General features: G+C 45.6%; 1 protein-coding gene and 1 long non-coding RNA gene across 2 annotated transcripts in view; one reads left to right on the top strand and one right to left on the bottom strand.

Annotated features, from left to right (window-relative positions):
- LOC122240313 overlaps positions 1–18,246 on the bottom strand; it is a 40,475-nt gene extending 22,229 nt beyond the window's left edge. The window contains exons 1-2 of the long non-coding RNA XR_006219818.1: positions 18,185–18,246; positions 5,312–5,440 (exon numbers count right to left, since the gene is read on the bottom strand). This is a non-coding gene — a long non-coding RNA (uncharacterized LOC122240313). The remainder of the gene's footprint in view (positions 1–5,311; positions 5,441–18,184) is intronic.
- The window catches only part of LOC102948739 (cationic amino acid transporter 3-like), a 58,586-nt gene that overhangs the window by 21,055 nt on the left and 16,172 nt on the right, over positions 1–21,359 (top strand). The window contains 3 exon segments of the mRNA XM_042991867.1: positions 400–465; positions 2,590–2,721; positions 19,769–19,896. The gene's annotated coding sequence lies outside the window, so the exon portion shown is untranslated.

Below are 21,359 nucleotides of genomic sequence, written 5' to 3'. Positions count from 1 at the left end.
CCTGGCCACATTTAAGCCTGAGTTGTGTCTGACTGAAAAACATATCTCACCAAACAAGTCCCTAATTGCTGGAGCATATTGATCATCAGGACTTGGAAAGGTTTTAAAAGCCATTTAAGAAGGATAGGTGAAGAAAGAATAAGCAACAGCAGAAAATGGAACTGGTTGGCATTAGGCCAACGTTCGCCTTTCACAAGGGGGGATTGACTAAACCTTTACCCAGCAACTTGTCACCTGAAACTTAAGACCTGCAGCTGTGCTACCCGCTTTTAACTGGCTCACACGTGCCTGGTTTTGAGAGTCTTGGTAAGGAGATCCTCTGCTCAAAAAGGGAAAGGAAAGAGTCTGCTGTTACCCTCCGATGATTCCCAAGTTTGGGCATCAAAATATTTGTTTCAGGAGTGTGGGAGAGACACTGGTCCTTGTGTCATGGAGTTGAAGAACGAATCTCGAAGACAACAGAGAGTGAGCAAAGCAATAGAGTTTATTAAGGGAAAGCATAAAACTCTCAAGAGTGAGAGGAGTCCTGACTGCGTAGCCTCTTAGGTTTCTGTGTCTCACTTTTTATTGGGACGTTATCAGAAAGTTTTTGAGACTCCACGCGTGGCACCTAGATCAGGCAAGTCTGAAATACGTTCATCTTTTTTTGTTTTTGTTTTTGTTCTCTTTTTCCCAACCCCCACGGCTTCTTCACCTTCCCACTTTCAGCTGCAGCCTGCCTCTTTGAGGGTTCCTTATCTCTTGCTTCCTAATGTAACCCTTTCCCAACTCACCAGTACTTGGGAGACTTTTTTATGAGGGATTTTTATAACAAACTTTATATCTGACATTTTACAGCACCCCTTGTCCAGAGAAGGAGGGATTACAGATATTTATTGACATATAGTGTCAGAATATGGAGGAAAATTGACTAGGGAGATGGAAAGAGAAGGGGGTTCTTCCTTTCCCAGGTATGCAAATGACCTGACTTAATTTGTGTAGTATATGCTTTTCTGTGCTTTGTGGTCTTCTAAGTAATGAGATTAAGAAATCCTATCATTGTTAATAAAGACCTCAGTGGAGGGGAGAGAAGAGATGAGAGACAATTAGATGGAGGCATAATGGGTACCCTGTCCCATATGAACCTTACACCCCTTCAAGAAGATCAGGTGCAAGATAAGTGCAGATAAGTGAAAGCTGGGAGCAGAGATCTAGGCACTGGCTCCTGTATTCTGTATTCAAAGCCTCCAGCTTCTGCAGTTTTACCTTGAATATCCTGGTCCTTTCATTTTACTCTCTCATGATGAACAGAAATTCAAAATCAAATGATGCCCAAAGTCAGGAAATCTTTCCAAACAGCTATGTCTTTTCCTTGAAATTCTGTCCTCCCAATCTCTGACTAGTTAAAATCTACACAGTCATCATGGTCCAGTTGTTACCTCCTGCCCGCGCCTTCCTGGATTTTCTGCACCAGAAGCAATTTCTTTCCTTTAACCTCCTCTACTCCTTTCTGTCAGTCTTACCATAGCTGTCTCTCCACACATCATCTTCAGTTGTAGTTACCCTGTATCTTCCCTTTCTCTCTCACTGAACTGTAAAATTCTGGAGTGGAGACACTGTGCCCCGTATATTTTTATATTCTCTCCATGGTCCTTAACATAGACCTAAGGAATTGTTAAACAACTTTCATGTGTGGTATACAGTTGCAGAGGAAGAGGCCATGGGTAGAGATGTAGAAGTAGGGGCATTATGAGTATTGATTAAGGATATTATTGTTAATATAGGTCTGGACATGATACACTCAGGAATAGGTCATATTATAAGTAAATTTTTACCCCACCAGTATATTTACTCCCATATATTTATTCACCATTCATTCTTTCTCTCACTCAAATATAGAGCTTTTCTTAGTGGGAAATAAACAATAAGAAAACACTTAAATAATTACAGTGTGATAAACACCTGAAGGAAATAAATTGAGTCTATTGATAAAGAATAAAAGGGAGTTTTCATTAGATATGGAAGTTAGGAAAGGCTTTTGTGGTCATGGTCATATATTTATCATCCTATCATTATGAGTTAATTCAATTTCCTATTTGAAGGGCAATAATAATAAAACCAATAACAGAATGAGAAAACGACCTTGCTAATGGGGGGGGGGGGCGGGAGGGGCGTGTTTGTTAAACTAACCTTAGGATGAGTTCCATCTTTGGTCCATCTTCCCAACCTTTCCCCTGCCTTGGGCAGAGGGGAAGTCAGGACCCTCCCCTTGCCTCAGGATGGACCCTGCCCTCTCTTCTCCAGACTAGGAGTTGGCAAGCAAAACAGGTGTTAAGAGCTCTGATCTTATTAGAGACCTGGAAACAGATCAAGGTAGAGACCTCTGAAATAATGCCCAAGGATGTGAGAATCTAGGGAAGAGATGGAGACAGAGATACACAAACAGAGAGGCAGACCGCTGTCACAGAGACTCCCTTTCACCCCCCACCTCAGTCTCAGTGTGTTCTGGGCTCTGTACTCCTTGGGGGAGTTGGTCAGGGCTTGTGGGCTTTGGGGGAAGAGAAAGACATCCCCTGAGTGTCTTAGAGATAACTCCTTCCACCCTTGCAGTCATTCCTGGATTCCTGTCCAAGGTTGAAGACAACCAAACCTCTGAGGAGCAGACAGTCAGCTGACCTCCCAGCAGCTTCAACACCAGGGTATTCTTTTGACTACTTTCCTGCCACCTTCCTGCCAGCACAGGTTAGTAGCATTAGTTTCTGTCTCTTGCAGGGCAGTAGTCACATTAGGAAAGGCTTGAGAGTGGATAAGAGAAATCTGAGACTGGTACCTGGAGCTTTCACACCTTCACTGAGCCCCGTTTCCTGTTGATATAACATGTTTTGGTTGGTAGCTCAAGAGTAAATTTTCCCCTTCTCATAAAAGCCATGACATCCTTGGTAGAGTTGGAGATAATGCCTTATACATTTCACTCCGTGTACTCTTGCTTCTTCAGTCTTTTGATTCTCCCCCTGCAATCTCTCCCTCACTCCTCCCATCCTTGTCACTACTCTCCTCCCCCTGACAGGTCAGTTCTTCCTGCCTTCTTTCTGGATCATTTCACTTATGTTTCCTCTCAACCTTCATCTATGATTCCAACTTTGAAAAGATGGGAAAATGAGTTTTAAGGGCACCATTTGTGAGGGAGTGGGCTTTTTTTTTAATGTTTATTTTTGAGAGAGGGAGAGAGAGACAGAACGTGAGTGGGAGAAGGGCAGAGAGAGAAAGATACACAGAATCCAAAGCATGCTCCAGTCTCCCAGCTGTCAGCAAAAAGTGTGACATGGGGCTGAAACCCACAAACTGTGAGATCATGACCTAAGCCGAAGTTGGAAGCTTATTCAACTGAGTCACCCAAGTGCCCTGAGGGAGTGGACTTTGAACACAGCAAGAGGCATGGTAGTCCGACATCAGGAAGAATCTGATCGTCACTGACAAAGTGGCCTAAGTGCCTCCTGATCCATCTTCCCTGATAATGGGGCTTATGTACACATGACAGAGACTTTAAAAAATGGTTAGGTTAAGGGGCCAAGAAGCCCTCTTTGCCTGATGTCTAGTCTTAACAATATTATAATTATGAAGAGTCACTGGAAGTGGGAGAAGATTTGTCTGGAGATATGGGCATCCCAAAGTGCATCTTCTATCCAGTAATAAGGAAAGTGGGCCCATGTACTACTTCCACATGTTCACAGTTAACCCCATGGAGAAGGGTACGTTTGGGCTTTTATGGAACAATTTTGTTATCCAAGCCACATAGAACTCCTTTAAGGTGATAGTTGAATTATATAATTTCATCCTATTATTGAGTTATATAATATATCTTATTGTTATGTTGTTTAAGTAAGCCTATAAGGTCCTGTTTTTTATTTTCACACAATAACAAGGATGAATATTGCCTATACATGAGCCACTGTGGCAAATTCTCTGATGTTCAACATCACTCATCATTAGGGAAATACAAATCAAAACCATAATGAGTTACCACCTCACACCTGTCAGAATGGCTAAAATTAACAACTCAGGAAACAACAGATGCTGGTAAGGATGCAGAGAAACAGGAACCCTTTTGCACTGCTGGTAGGAATGCAAACTGGTATAGCAACTCTGGAAAACAGCATGGGAGTTCCTTGAAAAATTAAAAATAGAGCTACCCTACCACCCAGCAACTGCACAGCAGGTATTTATCCAAAGGATACAAAAATGCTGATTCTAAGGGGCACACGCAACCCAATGTTTATAGCAGCCAAATTATGGAAAGAGCCCAAGCGTCCATCGACTGATAAATGGATAAAGAAGATGTGGTATATGTATATATACAAAGGGATACTACTCATCAGTCAAAAAGAATGAAATCTTACCATTGCCAAAAATGTGGATAGAAGTAGAGTTTATTATGGTAAGTGAAATATTTCAGTCAGAGAAAGATAAATATCATATGATTTCAGTCATATGTGGAAAACAAGAAACAAAACACATGAATATAGGGGAAGGAAAAGAAAAGGAAAATAAGAACAGAGAGGGAGGCAAACCATAAAAGACTCTTAAATACAGAGAACAAACTGAGCATTGCTAGAGGGGTGTTGGGTGGAGGGATGGGCTAAACAGGCGATGGTCCTGAAGGAGGACCATTGTTGGGATGAGCACTGGGTGTTATATGTAAGTTATGAATCACTAAATTCTAGTCATGAAACTATTATTATACTACATATTAACTAACTTGGATTTAAATAAAATTAAAAAAAATAAAGGTGTCCTCTTGGACTTTCTTTGGGAACAGAAGGAGTACTCTCATCTTTATTGGCAGCCAGCTTGGGTCTGGAATTGGGAGTGAGGTTCCCGAAGACAAAGTAGTCTAGGCAGCTACAAGGACAGATCCATCAGATTCCATCCCCGAGACCAACTAACTTGGAACAGCTAATATACTGAGGCAGTCCAACCTACTAGCATTGGAAACAAAGGAGGGAGCCCTGGCCAGCTACTGGCCAACTGCTCTACTTTGGGATGCCCAGGGAACAGGATGCTGCAAGGGATTTGGTTTTTGGCTGACTTGCCAAAATTTGTTACCAAAACTCAAATTCACCTGTCCATTGTTCCAAAAGCCAATATTTAAGAGAAGAATTTTGATTCAAAAGGAATATGAGTTTTATTCAGGATACCAGCCAATTGGGGAAAAGGGGGACTCTTGTCCAAAGGCCAACTCTGTAAGGACTCTGCCTGCCCAGGGTTTATAGAAAGATCTGAGGGCAGTCAATCAGTAAAGGCAGTATAGTAGTCCCTAATATTTCTTGATTACCTGCAGACTTGGTGGTGCCAGAAACAGATGTTATCTCATCTCAGTGGTAAGAGGTTGTTCAAGGGGGTCTGGTTTCTGTTTCATGATGTGCAGAAGGATTCTGTTCTTTTCTAGGAAAGGATGCATGATCTATAGGTATACAAAGAAGGGTTAGTTGGTGAATTATGTGGGCTCAGGGTGCTTGCTAAATCTTAAAGACTAGGAGGTCAGTTTTCCCTCAGCTCCCTTAGGGGTGATAAGCATTTTGTGTCCTTTTGATGCATGAGATCAGTGCTCCATTGTGAACATGTGGTCGATGGTCAGCAGTATTAAAGGTTAATATGGAAGAATCAACCTGCAAATGGGCGAGAGGCATGATGGACCAGAAGAGGCAGGAAAGGCAGGGTTGGGGCAGTCTGCCAAGTCAGAGATCACATTTCCCTAAGCGTATTCAACTGAAGGTCTGAGGCTGAAGGAGACTAGGTTTCTGTGTCAGGGATAGCATGACTGCAAAGGTATTGGGGAGATGCTCACCATGGGTACTGGGGACTGAAATGGGGTTGCTTTCGACAGGTGGACATATTGCTAATGGAAGGTTTAACTGTCTTTTAATCCTCATGGAATTATTAGGTAAATTTTATTAATACCACATTACAGGTGATGAAACTGAGGTTCAGAGAGGCAATGTCAAGTGTCCAAGATAACACATCATATTAAGAGGCAAAGGCAGGATTTGAACTCAGGTCCTTGGGTCCTGAGCTCTTTTTCTTTCCACCACAGCACTGGGCAGAGAGTCTTAACTCTTTTATGTGTCTGCCTAAGTTTCAGACCTGTCTGGGAGTGGGAGATGAGGTGGGAGGTAGCAGGCAGGTGTTCTAAAATGTTTCTTATATGAAGGAATGAATTATCTGTGCAGGTTCACCATTCATGGTATGGGCCAGAGTCCTAGAAACTCTGTGGCAGAAATGGGAATATAGCAAAGGAGTTCCAGTGTGGCCCAGGAAACTGGAAACAGGTTTCCTGTGGGTCCCCAAGCTTTTCCTAGACATTCTACATCTCTAGAATCTAGAGGGCTGGGCTTTGGATTCTTAGAAGAAGGAATAGAATGGTTTGTATGTGTGCAGTGTAATGAGTGTATAACAGTGTATACATTTGTGTGTGCATGCCTATGTAAATGTATGAGTTTGTGTGTCTTTGTGTTACATACATATGAGAATGTTTGTGATGTATGGGAATGTATATGTGTGTATTTTAAGGGTTTGTGTCTGTGTATATGCATGAGTGTGAGCATTTGTGTGTGTGCATCTGCATGTGGGCATGTGTAAATGTGTGTGCACTCTCCCAGGGGAACCTGAATACTCATAGCTGAAGATGTCTTTGATGTGGTTTGTGCAAATTTCCAGCAGGTTTAAGTCTGTGGTATGGGGTAGAGGAGGTGGGAAGCCAGAAGAGAAAGGCTGTCTGTGCTTTGGGAGTAGGGGCTTGGGTAGCCTGAGCAGTAGGTGCCTCTGTCTTGCCAGGCACAGGGGGATGGCATCAGGGTCCCAGCTCTGAGTCTGGTTGGAGACTGTGTCCTGAAGCCTTCACACAGGGTTTGCATTGGAAGAGCTCAGAGGCCCTGCTCTGACCAGGAGGGCCATAAAGAGGTGGGGCCAGGATGGGAAGGTGCCAGATAGTGGAGGGTTCAGGCCTACTCTCTCCCCCCAACTCCACCTCCAGGATTTGGGAATGATGTAACCAGGCTGCACTTCCTAACTCTAAGCTCCACCCATTCTGCCTGAGGGCCTTAGAGTCCCCAGAAGTCTCTGTGTGCCACTTCCTGAGGCTGGGATGATGAGAATCACAGTGAAGACTTATATTTCTAGTCAGTATTACCAAGACAGGGCCAAACCAAGTCCTTGTCTGTTGGAGTCCTCTGGGAAGGCCATATATTCATTCTTGCTCTATTTCACACAAGCTGAGTCTTACAACCCCTTGTGCTGCGAATTTCTTACTGAGTCTAAGTCAAATCTGCTTCTTGCACTTTGTGGCCTATAAGCTCAACCAGAATTTATGCAGTTGAAACCTAACACCCTCATTCCCAAGCATGGAAGTAGTTTCTTCTAGATAGGGAAGTGGGTCAGAGTGTAGGGACACTGAGAGGATGTGGGGCTAAAGCTGGTGGATCACAGATGGGTCAGACCTTTCCGGGGCAGGAAGGCCATGATTAAAGAGACAGATTCACAGAAGGGAGCTCAGAGACCACCAATTTTCCCTCTGTTTTCCCCTGTCACTCCAAGCTGTGCCAGGGCAAATGGGAAACACAGGCTGAGGAAGGAAGGACTAAGATTAGAATGGGGAAAGTGCTTCCCTGTGTGTAGCTTTGAGGAACCTCTGGAAACACAGGGAAAAGAGCAAATTGTGAACAGAAGTTCCCGTTGCAGTTCAAGAAGTAGGAAGAGAATGGCAGGGGCTGTGGGACTCTGAGGGGCAGAGGGGTATGTGTGCTGAGGGTGAGGGTGTGCACAGCACGGTGTTTGTGGTGTACGTGTCTGTGCTCCATGGTTAACAGTCCTGTGTGCACCAGTCATGTATGTAAACATATCACATGGGGGAAGGGTACAGCTTTGACATCAGTTTTATACACCAAGGGTTGTGAGCAGGCTTCCCACTGGGGACTACAAAGTATGTTTTTCCTGTTAGGAGCAGCAGTCAGCACAAATGAGAAGACCCCTGTATTGGGAATCAAGAAAACTTGGGTTCCAGTTCAGGGTCTAGTTATCAGCTGTGACCCTGTAAAGCATCATCTCTTTCAACTGGGATGTCATCAGCTGTACAGTCATAAAAGAAAAGTCATTCTGTGTTTGAGACCAGAAAAGGGAAGGGGGCTAGAGTGAGTTAAGGCATTTCAGGGCCCAAAGGCAAAAAGATATGTCAGTGGAAAGGGCTTCAGGAGAGGTTTCCTGAATTCAGAAATTTGTAGGTTCTTGTGGGAGTCATCCCCCAGCCTGGGCAGCCCAGCCCTATAACAGCACCCAGGACCCAGAGCTGGCTCTGCAGGGAGAGCTGTTCTCTGCCACCCTCTTGTGGCTTCTGAGCTCTTCACAGGTCGCTCCTGGAAAGGTTCCCTCAAGTTCTTAGGAAAGAGTCCCTGACACCCTGGTGGAGATTGTGTAACAGAGGTGATCTTTATTTGTCCAAGACCATCATTCTCAGCCATCTCCTCTTGTTTTTGGAAGCACTCAGGACCTCCTTAAGGCTGAGACTGTCTTCCTGAGATTTAACCCTCTTTGCCATCTCAAGTTTCAAGCTCTGCTTTTGGGCAGGTGTGATGGAGAGAAGAGGCTGAGATCAGGATACGGAGTGAAGATAGCAATTTCTCTTGCTCCTTGGGTTCCATGTACAACCTCAGCTTCACAGAGTCAACAGGAGTTTTCAAAGAAATACTGTAGGAATAGTTATAGTCCTGGAGAAATGGCTCTGGACCTGACCAGGCACTATGAGTCTAGACATCAGTAAATTTGAGCCAGGAGACAAGAGGCAGGGATGCTGGAGGGAGATGGCATATTTGACAGATGCTGATGGGATTCCTTATCTGCTAGCTCTGGAACCCCCTCCCACCCACCAGGCTGCCCTTGACCCTCCCCTTCTAGTGCTCAGTGCTCATTAGTGACTACCTGTCTTTGGAGAGACACCCAGGGGGCCAAGTGCGATTGGGTGGGCAAGGGGGAGAGGAGGAGAGAGGGGCATCATGTTAGTGATGGAGGAGGAAGAGTTGGAATAACTGGGATTTAACCTAGGGTCCCATGATCACTGGGTGCTTGGAAAGCTTGGTAAAGGGAAACTGTCCTGGGGGCAGATACTGAATTGCTGGAGGTGAGTGAGTGAGAGTGGAAGTCAGAAGGAATAATGAAAGAGATTGAGTTCCCCTGTCTTAGGTATTTTAGGTGCTTATTGTGGGAGACCTGGTGAAATAAAATCTTTATTTTAACTTTAACAGCTTCCTATGTACAAGCAGGGTTACAGGTGCCATGAGGGGATGAAAAAGGGACACACACTTTGTTACTCTTCCCCTTTTTGAAGACCAGCCCTATCTCCTTTCTGACTCATTGCCTGCATGTGCCTGTCTGAGGGGTACAAGGAGCTGCTGGCAGTTCTGGTCCAGCATGCAGAGGAAAAGCTCCCAGTCTTTCCGTTCTGCATACCCCAGGCCCCTCCTGCAAAGCACTTCCAGGGGGTCTCTCACCTCTCCTCACTCTTCTTCTCACAGAATACTCCAGACAAACAGATACCTGGCCTAGGGGGACTTTGAATGCCCTCCCAGAATTTCCAGTGGGTCCTGTGGACTGACTGGGGAGTGGACAGGGAAGCCCCAGGCCCTGACCGACCAGCACAGTAGGCATGGAGACAACCCAAATCTGGAGTCTTGGAGAATGTTCTGTGAGGAGCAGAGTGCCGCAGTCTGAGCCTGCTCTGCATCATTCCAGCCTTCCATCTCCACACAAAGGGCCACTTGCTTTATCACCTCTGCACTTTCCACATCAGCTCACCTCAGGACTCAGGGCAGCACTGGAGGGGATGGGAGAGAGAAGAGGGTAAACAGATGCATCTGTCAGACGCAAGGTCATTGAGAAGGAGATGCTTGCAGCATGTGGCAGAGGGAGACATTCCTGGTGGCGGCTGGAGCCCATATTAATTTTTGGTCTGTCTGTGAAAACCAGGTAGTGGTGCTCTCAGGAGCACTCCCAGCATGGTACTGGAGGGTGAGGCCTGCCTTTGCCTGAAATTCTTAGTCAAATCGTACTGCCCTTAGGGAGATTACAGTCCCCTCCCTGCCAACAAATATGCAAAGTTACCTGGTGACACTCACCCAGCACAGACGAACAACTGCAAAGGACAAAGGCACATTCAGAATCAGGGCCAGCTAGTTTATCAGAGAAGGCTGCCTGGCGGAGGGGGTCAAGAGCAGGGTATAGAAGGAGAAACCCAATAGGGCATGGGATGGAGGAGGAAAAGAGGAAGAGAACTTCTCTCTGTGTTGCTTCTGAAGCAGGATGAGCAAACCATAAGCCAGAAAGGAGACAGCTTTGCTGATCTGGAACAAGTACTTGGATTGGGGAACCAGCATGAAGGGGTATAGAGAGGTGTAGATCTTACGGCCAGGCTGGGTGTTCTGAATTTGCTGGGAGAGGTTGGGACCCACTGGAGGAATCCCTGATATGTGTTAAGCAGTGAAGTGTGTGCACACAATTGTCTGGAGCAGTGTGTACCCAAGTTTGCATGTCTTCTGTGTGTGTTGTGGAGGGGAGGGGGAATGTACATCCAGGTAGCTGTGTGCCCCAGGCTCTTGTCTTTCCATCTGCATGGGTGATTGACCTGTTGGTATGTCTGAGCACCTTTATTCACTGTGTCTCCATATGATCATGTGTGAATGGTACCTAAGTTAATTTTGTGTATTTTATTTGGCTGCATGTGGTGGAGAGCAGCATATGTGCAAGGGTGTGTGTTGTGTATGTGTATGTGTGCATGTGCCTGTGTAAAAAGTGAGGCTGGCTAGGACCCCTGACTACCCAAACATCACCTTCTGTCTCTCTCCTCCACTGGCTCCATCTGCCCTGGCTAAGGTCATGACAAGGATGCAAAGAGCAAAATGGCAATGTGCTATGCACAGGGAGACCAGAAACACGGTAAACCATGAACAGACTTCTTTCAGGGGAGAAACCTGCATGAAGAATTATAGGGCCAACAGACAGACACACAGTCCTGCAGGCCCAGGCTGCTCCTCAGACATATACACTCATCTGCATGTACACTCTCAGGCACCCAAGGCCTATCAACCACAGGACACAACAGACATTGTCTCATAACCTCCCTCTCCCTACCCCTCCTCTGAGCCCTGTGGCCCTGCCTTCCATGAACTTTAAATTCCTGCCAGGGTTTGAAGCTATGAGGCTGAGTTCACTTACTTGGACCTCAGAGCCAGTCATCAGACAATTGCTTCTTTTGCCATGGAAAGGTGTGTGTGTGTGTGTGTGTGTGTGTGTGTGTGTGATTATGGGTGTGCTCCCTCATTCACTTCTTCCCCAGTCCTGCAATCACCACCGGTCCCCCCTTCTCACCCTGGGTGCTGCTAACTCAGACTCACCTCTATGGGCTCTGCATCTACTCTGGGTTCCTCTATTTGCAATAGTCCCACAACTCTTCTACTCCCTCCTACTTTCCAACTTTCCCTTGGACATTATCTTTCTCCCCCATGTTTCTGCTACCACAGCATCCCAGGAGCACACTATGCGCAGTTTATCTTGCCCTTCTACTCTGTCTACACCCACATTGGCCTTCCCTTGCATGTCTTCCTTCCACCCTGCCGCACCCTGCCTGTTGCCACCACCTCCCAATCTACGTCCCAACACTCCCTGTGTTTCTGCCTGTGTGTGTTCTTTCTTGAACTAGCCCTTTTCCCACTTGATTTCAGGTATGGTCTCTGGTTTTTGCCACCACCCTTTCCATCGGGGCTCTTCTGGCCCCTCCAGAGTTCCATTTTGACCTGTTTCCACCTCCCCCTTCCTTTTGTGTAGCTGCAGGCATTGCCTTCTGGCTCCCAGTCTCTGCCAGGACTCCCCTGGTTGTGGGGGGCAATGGTGAAGCAGAAGGTCCTAGGCTGAGCTGGAATCCCAGCCCTGTTCCTCCCCATGTAGCCTCTTCACCTGGACTCACTCACCTGTAAAATGTGGGAAAGAACTGCAGGGGCTTCAGAAACTAATCCCTGGGACTGTAGTGAGAACTAGTGCTGTGGTAAGGATGTAACATACTCAGTACATAGTATGCAATCAATGCATATTAGCTCTTATTATTTTCCTTCCTCAGTATGCTCCCCTGTTTCCTTAGCCTGGAGTCAAAAAATGTTTAGAAGAGAAGGAACTAAGTAAGAGACTCTATGAGCCAAAACCAAGTATCAGGAATTTAATATGGTTTAGCCTAACAAGTGCCCTAAGCTCTGAACACAGGAAATGCCCATGAGTGTGGACAAGAAGGGAGGGTAGGGACTGGACTGAACCACAGAACACAGAAAACCATGTGAATTGTGCACTGGATGGAGCAAATTCCAACCCAGGGAGGATGAAGGCTGCCCAAAGTCCAGCCTCCATTCATCCTGTGGTGGCACTGTTGACCACCTTCTGTCCCTGTGGTCATGGGGCTGTGTGTGCTGGGGCTGCAGAGGGTCTGGGAATCCAGCTCCTGAAATACTCTCACCTCCAGACAGGGTCTGGACTCCTGGAACTTCAGGCTTGCCTCTTCCTCTCCCCTCCCTGCATGTCAGGTACACACAGACACACACAGACACACACAGACACACACACACACACACACACACACACACACACACACACACACACGCACACATGCTCTGGGATCTCTAAAGGAAAGCACTGCCCCACTAGAGATGGATTCCCTCCAGTTGTCTGCTTCCCTGACACTAAACCTCACAGGGCAGTGTAGGCTCAGATGATGTCCTTGCTTGGGTTTCTTCCTCAGTTCCCTCCTTTCTTCTAGGGAGAAGAATCAGTGAGTCACACTCTCTACCCTCTATATGTTTGTTGGGCACTGAGGGGAGACCCAGAGGGAGGAGCAGGATCCCTGTCCTGCAGGAGCTCCTGCACCTGGGAGGATGAGGCTGAGAACCAAGACAGAAAGGCACAGAGCTCTGGGTGCTCCCTCACCAAATGTTTGTAAACTGAGTGGGTCAAGGGCAACTGGACAAGGCCCTGTGACTTAGATGATGGATGACTGTCAATGACCTAAGAGGGAATATGGAGGAAAACACAGAATTCTAGAAAATTTCCTAGGAGACAAGGAGAATGATACTCATCTAGTTAGCAAGGAGCAGGAAAATGGAGAGGAGAGGATCAGATAAGTCAGAGCTCTCAGGAAGAGCATGATCTTGAGGTAGAGAATCTGAACTTTAGATACAGATGAGGAGGGAATGTCCAGGTGTGTGTGTGTGTGTGTGTGTGTGTGTGTGTGTGTGTGTGTGGTGTGTGTTAGGGAATGTGTGTTAGTGAGGCAGAGAGATGGAGGAAACAGGGTCAGAGTGCTTGGGCTGAGATGACCTAGAGGGCCACCCCTCCAGGGATGGGATACAACAGGGGAGCAGAGGTGGTGGGGATGTGGGGCAGCAATGTAAAAATATACCATTGTTGTAGCTCCATGGTGACCCTGGGCTGGGTAGACAAGGTTCTGGGAAGCTAGGCTAACATCTCTGGCTGTGATGTGTCCTCACATGCTGTAAGGATGACTGAGCCTGGACTGCATAGGCTAGTGAGCCATGGCTGGGGGGAAACAGAGGCCAGGGCCTAGACAGGTGGGGAAGAGGCCCCTGAAGGTTAAGAGACAGAAAGAGGGAGAGGAATACAGGGATGGGGTTAGGTAGGAGTAATGGGAAGACTGGAGGCTTTGAGAGCTTTATCCTGACTATCCCCTTTACCCACACCCTCCATGGATTGAATTATGTTTTAAAGCTCAGAGATATTCAATCAATAATCTGGTTTAGCCTTTAATCTGCAATGGTAAGGTATGATTTCCCCACTTCCCGGATGAGTCCTAAATTTGGCCAAGCTCTCCTGGGCAGAAGATGCTTGAGAAGAACCCCAGGAGGCAGGTCTTTTGCCCACTGGGGGTCACTTCTCCCTCACACACAAGGCCCTAAGCTTGACTGCTTCCCAGGGAAGAACCTCCAGGAGGGGTCACCACAGTGCAGTCATTTGATTCTTTGCCCTTAACAGCTCTGTGACTTGATGCAAGTTACTTAACCTCTCCGTGCCTTAGTTTCGTTATCTGTAAAATAGCAGCACTAATACCGCTTCTGTAGCCTATTATTGAGGATAACATGAGATTTATGCAAAAGACCTGTGTATAGTTGTAAAGATTTATGAATCTAAATGTACTAGCCATTTTAAACCATCCTCATTCTCATCTTTGATATCTTCTCAGCTTACTCTCTTCAAGCCTGCTGAGTATATCAGCCTCTCGCCTACCAAGCCTTTTATATCCCTCTGCCTCTAAATCTGACATTTCTTTCACTTTGATCTTGCTTTGTAGTCTCAGTCTCTATTTCCATCCTCCTTTCCATAGGTCCCTGAGTACTAAAAGGATCTCGCTACACTCTATTAACTTATATGGTATTTCCCCCAGGGTTTCATGTCTTGTGTGTCTCTGTTCCCAGAGAACAGGGCCCTATCTTCTCTCCTCCCTTGGGATGCTTTCCTTCTCCCTGGGTGGGATGACAGGGTAAGTCCAAAGAATGGACACTGAGAGGTGCTGGAAGGTTGAGATCAAACAGGAGAGGGAGGCCTTGGGGGATCAGACAACAAACTAGGCATCTGCATGTGGGCTCTTACCTACAGGTTGTGTAATCCTTCTTCATAATGTTTGCCATGACTGGGGAGGGAAACAATCATCTCCCTCCTGGAGCTAGGCTTAGAGGGGAATTAGTTTCCTACTATTTGGAAAGAAACTACATTTTGTTCCTTGATTGGGACGCATCATCTGGAGGTCCAATACACAAGGAAAGAAGCTGTCAAGAGATGGCTTTCTTTTTCCTGTTTGGGTTGTGTGTGTAGATGTGTGTATGTGTGGGTGTTTCTCCCATTCTACCATTTACCAATCCTAACTCTAAGGGAATCCTTTCAAAAGTGTATTCTTAATTTCTTTTCCTGAAATTAAGCCCATTTCTTTAGTAGAGGAAGTTTCTGAAGTCCAGGATCTGGTTCAGTGTGTTTCATAAACGATGTGTGTCCATGGAGGTGGGGGAGGGTAAAGGGTAGAACTTGGAGAAGAAATGTAATAATTCAGCTCCTGGATTTAATTTCATGGAAGTCCTGGACATTCTGAACTTTATTAAACTTCTAGGAGTCCATGGGGGATGGGATGGACCTGGTGGGTTTTTCTTCCATGTCTTTTCTGGAGGACTTTTCTAGAAGGTTCCCTCTCTACCCTCACTCCCCCTGCTTCTAGAGACTCCTTGGGCTCTGGTCAGATTTCTGGCCTCTGGGACCTTCAAATGTGGCTGGCAGGGACTGGAGTGGGAGAACAATTTCCCTTTAGATTGTTTAAGTTAATGTTCTTAAGTTCTCCACTGGACCTGAGAGGAGCTGGGGGAGCTAGTCTTTGCAGAGCCCCAGGAAAGCCTGGGGTGAAAAGGTAGGGTCCAACTTGCTATGCTAAGTCTTAGGTCTTCACACACTAGGCTGGTTGCTTTATCACTCTTCCCTTGAAACCTAGATTCAAGCATGTACACTGGCCCCAAGGTCTTTAATCTCTGCCTCAGTTTCTTCTTTTATGGGTTGCATGTATATATTTGTGGGAGCCCTTTAGTGAGGAGCTCCTTGAAGGCATTGATCATGACTTCTCAGAAAGTGTCTACAATGTTGAACCCAAATTAATGGACAGTCACTAGTAAGTTATTTTCCTTATACTGTGCATAGTGTGTATTTAGCTGTCAGTGCAGACACAGGAGGAGATGTGAGTGGAGAAACTAAAAGGCATACTGGGTGAAACCCATAAAGATGTGATGGGAAGAGAGACCCTCAGAGACTGAGGGAGGGAAGCCAGGAGGGAGATGGATAGAAGGAAGAGCTGATGGCAGACACTGTCCTGGAGAATCTCAGACCACAAAACATGTGGTCTAATAGGTCAGATAGACAGATGATAGGCCCACAAACAGACATATCTTCCTGACAGAGATAAAGGTAAAGGAAGCAAAGTAGGAAGGAAGAAGACAGGGCTACAAGGAGGAGGTGGGATGGTGGAAGACAAAGAGAGAGAAGGAGGCAGGTGTGGAGCAGGAGAAGGGAGCCAGGCCAGGGAGGGGGACATATATTTTCTTTATGACCCTCTTCCATCTCACCTGGTCCCTGCTGAGCCTGGTCCCCTCTCAGGTGCTGCTGGGTGGTGGGTGTGCCCAGGAAGCTGACAGGGTGAAGTTGCTGCTATAGCAACAACCTAGGAGTCGAGTACCAACCTGGGGATCCCAGAGGCCCCTACACGGATATGAAAACTTCCTCCCTTACCCTTTCCCCCAAAATGCTGTAGTCAAAACAGACCTGAAGCACAGCTGAAATTTCTGAGAGTCAATGCAGCGTGGCACAACCAGTGCAAGGGTAGTGGGGGCCGAGGAGAAAGAGAAACAGAGGCAGACAGGAAGCCAGGCTGACAAGCTCTGGAGAAAGTGCTGGGGACAGACTGGTTAGGGATCACATGGAGAAGAGTGAGGAGAGGGTAAGGACTGGGACAATGTCTGCATTGAGAGCAAAATAAGCACCATGTAAAGTATAACAAAATAATTTACTAATGACTGTCCATTAATGTGGGGTCAACAATGTAGAAATAATTGAGCAGTCACAATCAATGCCTTCAAGCAGCCCTCCACTAAAGGGCCCCCACACATATATACATATTAAACCTATAAAAAGAGAGACCAAGGCAGAGAATGGAGACCTCTACCAAGCAGGCAGTGAATAGCACCGGGAAAAAGGGGAAGGGATTGATCTTGGGACCAAATACAAGGATAAACAGACTCTCCCTTTGTATCTGTCCTTCTTTCCCTCAAGCAGATGCGCATCTGGTAAAATCCCAGCTTGTAGCAGGGGAAGACAGCCTAGGATTTTTGGAGCAGACATAAATGAAATCCCCAGGTGCCCTTCCCCTTCTGATCTGTCATGACAGCCATCCTTCCAATTCCTGCATGTTTCCTTTGCCTCTAGAAATTTTGGCTCTGTAGTCCTGGCTGGGCCTCTCATCTACTACCAAGCATAGCACCTGGAATAAGTGAGGTAGTCAATTAGTGCCTTTGTTCCATGTCTACTGAAGATGAGTTAGGGCGGGGTCAATGTGATTTTTATATTTTCCTTAGTTGGAGGTTCTTCCTGACATCTGGAGCAATTCTTGCTGCTCCTATTTTAATGCTCTGTCTTAGTTTAGTTAGTATAGACTCTGTCCCTTTAGGAACCTGCTGCAACACTTCTCTCCCCTCCCTCCACCTCCATCCCAATCTTTAAGGAACCTAATTTAGGCTTTAATGGAATCTCAGCACTATTAAGTAGAGTCAGTGGTGCCCCTTTTTGTCTGAAGTCTTGTTGGGTCCATCACTCATGCATTTAGCCCTCAGTCTTTAAGTAGGCCCCTCCTTCTCCATCATTGAGAAGTATTGCTTCTTTTTGAGGATTAACATTCTGGGAATGGGGTGGCACTTTCCTTTTGTAACTGTTTCAGGGTCTTGAAAGGTCTGTGTTTTGACTGTCTAGAGCAGAAAGCTCTCTGGGCAGGGATTATATCTTTTTCTTTACTTCTTCTAGCACAATGCTCAACACATATGTGGTTAGAATATGCTATGAATGCTAAGTGACTATCTCAGGAAATCCCTCCTGGTGAAGCTTAAGCCAGTTCCCTTTTAGTCTTATTTTGGAATGATGGGAAATATGGGTGAGGGGTAGGGATGGATGGTGCTGGTAGAGAAGACTGGTAGGAGTTTCTGGAAGAGGCTGCTGGTGGGTGCTTCTATCCTTGTTTAAAGAACTGCTGAGTAAGATCTTTAGCTGGATCTGCAACTGGCCTCCAAATCACCACAGCCTAGGCTTCACACAGTTCCCCACACCTTCTTCCAGACAACCAGGACCTCCTGCATTCCCAGGACCCAGGAAATCCTGTTTACTTCTAAATTCACATCTTGCTGCCAAAAAGTCTCCAACAAAATCCCATTTAATCCCTCAGTCCACCTTCTTCAGCCTTTCCTACTATGCCCTTGCCCTTGCCTCCTGGGGGCCCCACCTCCTCAGTGACTCCACCTCCTGTTCACCCCAATTCCTTGAGAGCCCAGCTAAGCTTCACTCCAAGTCCTGACTCTAATGGGCAAGCTCTTACCTCTCCTTGGGTTTGGATTGTACTTTCTTCTCAGGTCTCTCTCCTCTGAGGCAGAAGCAGCCAATAGGTGATTTCTCATGTTTATACAGTTGGAAAGAAAACTAAGAGCAAGAGAGGAAGAAGGCTGAACTCGGGGTGTGACTGGCTGTTTAGCCCTGTGGGGTTTGATCAGAGTGTCTTTCATGACACCAGAACTAGACTTTGGATTGGAAGTTGCAGACCAGAGGCCTTGGGAGTTTGGGAAAGGCAGGTAGATTTGCTGGGGTCAGAGTGATTTGGAGGCCTACACTCTGTTCTCCTCCAGACCAGAAATATTCTCAGGTCTGCTGAGGAAAATATTCCTCAGGGGAGGTTATTCTTTGGCGTTTTCTCTCCAGAGTCCTTCTCACCTCTTTGCCCTTCCCTCCTTCCTGGCCTTTCCTTTCTGACCTGTAGCAGAGCTTGCTCTATTCAGCTTTGTCTTTCCCACAGGGCCCAGCACATAGTATGCTTAGACATGTTCTTTGAATGAATGAAGATTCTTCCACCTGGCTCTGCTGCCTCACTTTCTCATGGAAATTCTGAAAGTCTCTGTAATCATATCTTCTTATGGAGGACATTGGTGTGGACTCTGCAGAATAGCAGGTCCAGTTTGATAAGATGGTCCACCATCACCAGAAATGATTTGAGGGTCTTCCTCCTCCATGCTGAAGGAGCTAGATATCTATTTTTACAGCTGCAAAGGTAACTCCCTGCCTCTTGTATCTAATTTTAAAAAGTTGTGGTGGAGATTGATTATAGGCCAGATCAGGCTGTAGGAGGCAAGATTACCAAGTTCCCCTCGGGTGTGGCTGCCTAGTGGTCTTTAAAACACTGGGTCTCCAAGAGGCATTTTGCTGTTATCACAAAACATATTTGCAACTCTTTAATTTGAAGGCCTTTGGAGTCTTCAACTGTTCTCCAACCCCACACCTCCCCACCACCAAGTACACTGTGGGCTGTACCCCAACACCAAAAGCCCAGACAACATTTATCCATGTGCAACACATGTTTTGTTGATTATATGTGTCAAATGTTTATTTCTAGGTTGTCTTCCTCTTGCCCTTTAGCCACTGTTTCGCAACTTCTCTTCATTGTCATTTGATACATGTTATGTGCTTCAAGAGGGCACATTCATTTTAACCTTAATTTAAGCAAAATCATGTGGAAGGTCCAATTTCCTTCACCAAGTATATTCCAAATTGATAAAAAATGATTTTTACAAGACATTATTTTGGTTTATCCACATCCCTTTTCTCTTTTATTATTACATAAATCCCAAAGCAGACTGGAGATTAGAAACAATTAGGGAAGAGGGATAAAGAGTATCCCTTAAGAACTGGTAGCAGAATCTGGTTGTTTTAGATTCTACTGCCTGAGCTTAGGTGAGGCAGACAGATCTTGGTGGAGTAGTCATATTGATCAGTATTTGGATAAAAACTCAGGACTTTGAGGCATGATAAAATTTTCATTTGACTCAGAGGATCTGATGTCTTTCCTACAAAACAACAACAACAACAACAACAACAACAACAACAACAACAACAACAACAGTTAACTTTCCAGGGAGATGGTGGCGGTGTGGAGCAGCTACCTAGGGCTGTGAGAGGAACCAAGCACAGTCTGCTGAGAGAGAACAGAGAGAAAGAGACAGCTTAGTCCTTACACAGGAGGACAGAAGGACACACTTAAAGGTATGAAGGGAAGATAACCAGAGAGATAGTTGGCCTTTCTTAAGCCACTTTGTGTGCAGTGTATTACTGAAGGTGTATATTGGGAGGAAGTACATGGAAGACGGAGCCATGGGTTCTGACCACTCACAAATGCTAGTAAATGTGGAGAGAGAGTATACTGATGGATGGGACACTGGATGTATTTCTAGATTCTTAGCTTAAAAGAAACAAAGAATTTGGCAGGGAAAGAAAAGCTGTTTAGCAAGACTTGGAAAAAAAGAATGTGGATCAGTGATCATTATAGACAAAGGCCATCGTACATTACAGTTGTGGACTGGAAAATAAGGTGGACAGGCACATAGATTTCCTTCTACTACTTTCTCCTGAGGACTTTTATTAGGTGTTCTGACAGAATTTGGGATTGAGAAAAGTGTGTAGATAATCATAGGGGGAAGTAGAGAAGAAATTGATTTTCACTGCTGACATCAATGTGTCACCTGTAAACGTGTCAAATCTTGAATGAGACATATTGCAGTTAACTTTGTCTTCTCTGTAGTTTTCCCAGAGGGACTAAGAAAAAATGCCTTGTTCATAACCATCCCAGAATGATACTGAAAAATATGGAGTCTACACAGCGTCCAAAGAAACCCTGGCTATCTGACTGTTTACCCAAACAAATAGTGGTGCAATGATACTAGTGTGGTGTTTGTATGTAGCAGGGACTCCATAGGTATTATGGGAGGAAGCAAAAATGTTTTGGTCTACATGTATATAGATTTTGGGCTAAATTTGTATGGATGGATTTGGTTTACATACAGTTGGTCTGCATGTTTGTGCGTGTTTGTCTGCATCAGGATGCATTTCACTGACTTGGAATTCAGCCTCTGCCAGACTGGGATGGGAGTTGAGAGGTGTAGGGCTGGGGGTGGTAGGGTAGGTAAGTGAGTTGAAGGAGGTGGTTGTTTCCTCTTGGTCCAATGAGCAGACAGTTTCGGGACAGCCATTCCTTCAAGTTCAAGTCTTCTTTGAGCCTAGAAATATTCACTTGCAGAATAATGTTTCTAGCCTCATTGAGAAAGCACATGATAACCTAAGGAGTTTTTATTTTAGAAAGGGAGACAAAGGCTTCTTCCCAGTAATATGAAAACAATACAGTACAATGTAAGACCATATATGGGAGGATGCCTGTTAAATGATCCATTTGGTGAGGTTGTTCTCAGAAGACACCTGGGAAGTAAGTTTGGATATTTATTTTCTTTAGTATGAGCTGAATTAAGTTACTTCAGCTTTGTTTCCAATGTTTCCAGGAAGCTAGCTGACCTTTACTTTTCTTTCCTCAGGGAAGAAGTTACACATTTATTACTACTGCAGGGGTTTTTCTCCTCTTTCCTTTTCCCCACAGACCAAGACTGAGAACTTATTATTATTATTATTATTATTATTATTATTATTATTATTCTTTAGTATCTAGATCAGTACTAATT

This window comes from Panthera tigris, chromosome B4, assembly GCF_018350195.1.
Source record: "Panthera tigris isolate Pti1 chromosome B4, P.tigris_Pti1_mat1.1, whole genome shotgun sequence".
NCBI lineage: Eukaryota > Metazoa > Chordata > Mammalia > Carnivora > Felidae > Panthera > Panthera tigris.
Note: the sequence above shows the minus strand (reverse complement) of the source record. Positions and strands in the feature narration are given on the sequence as shown.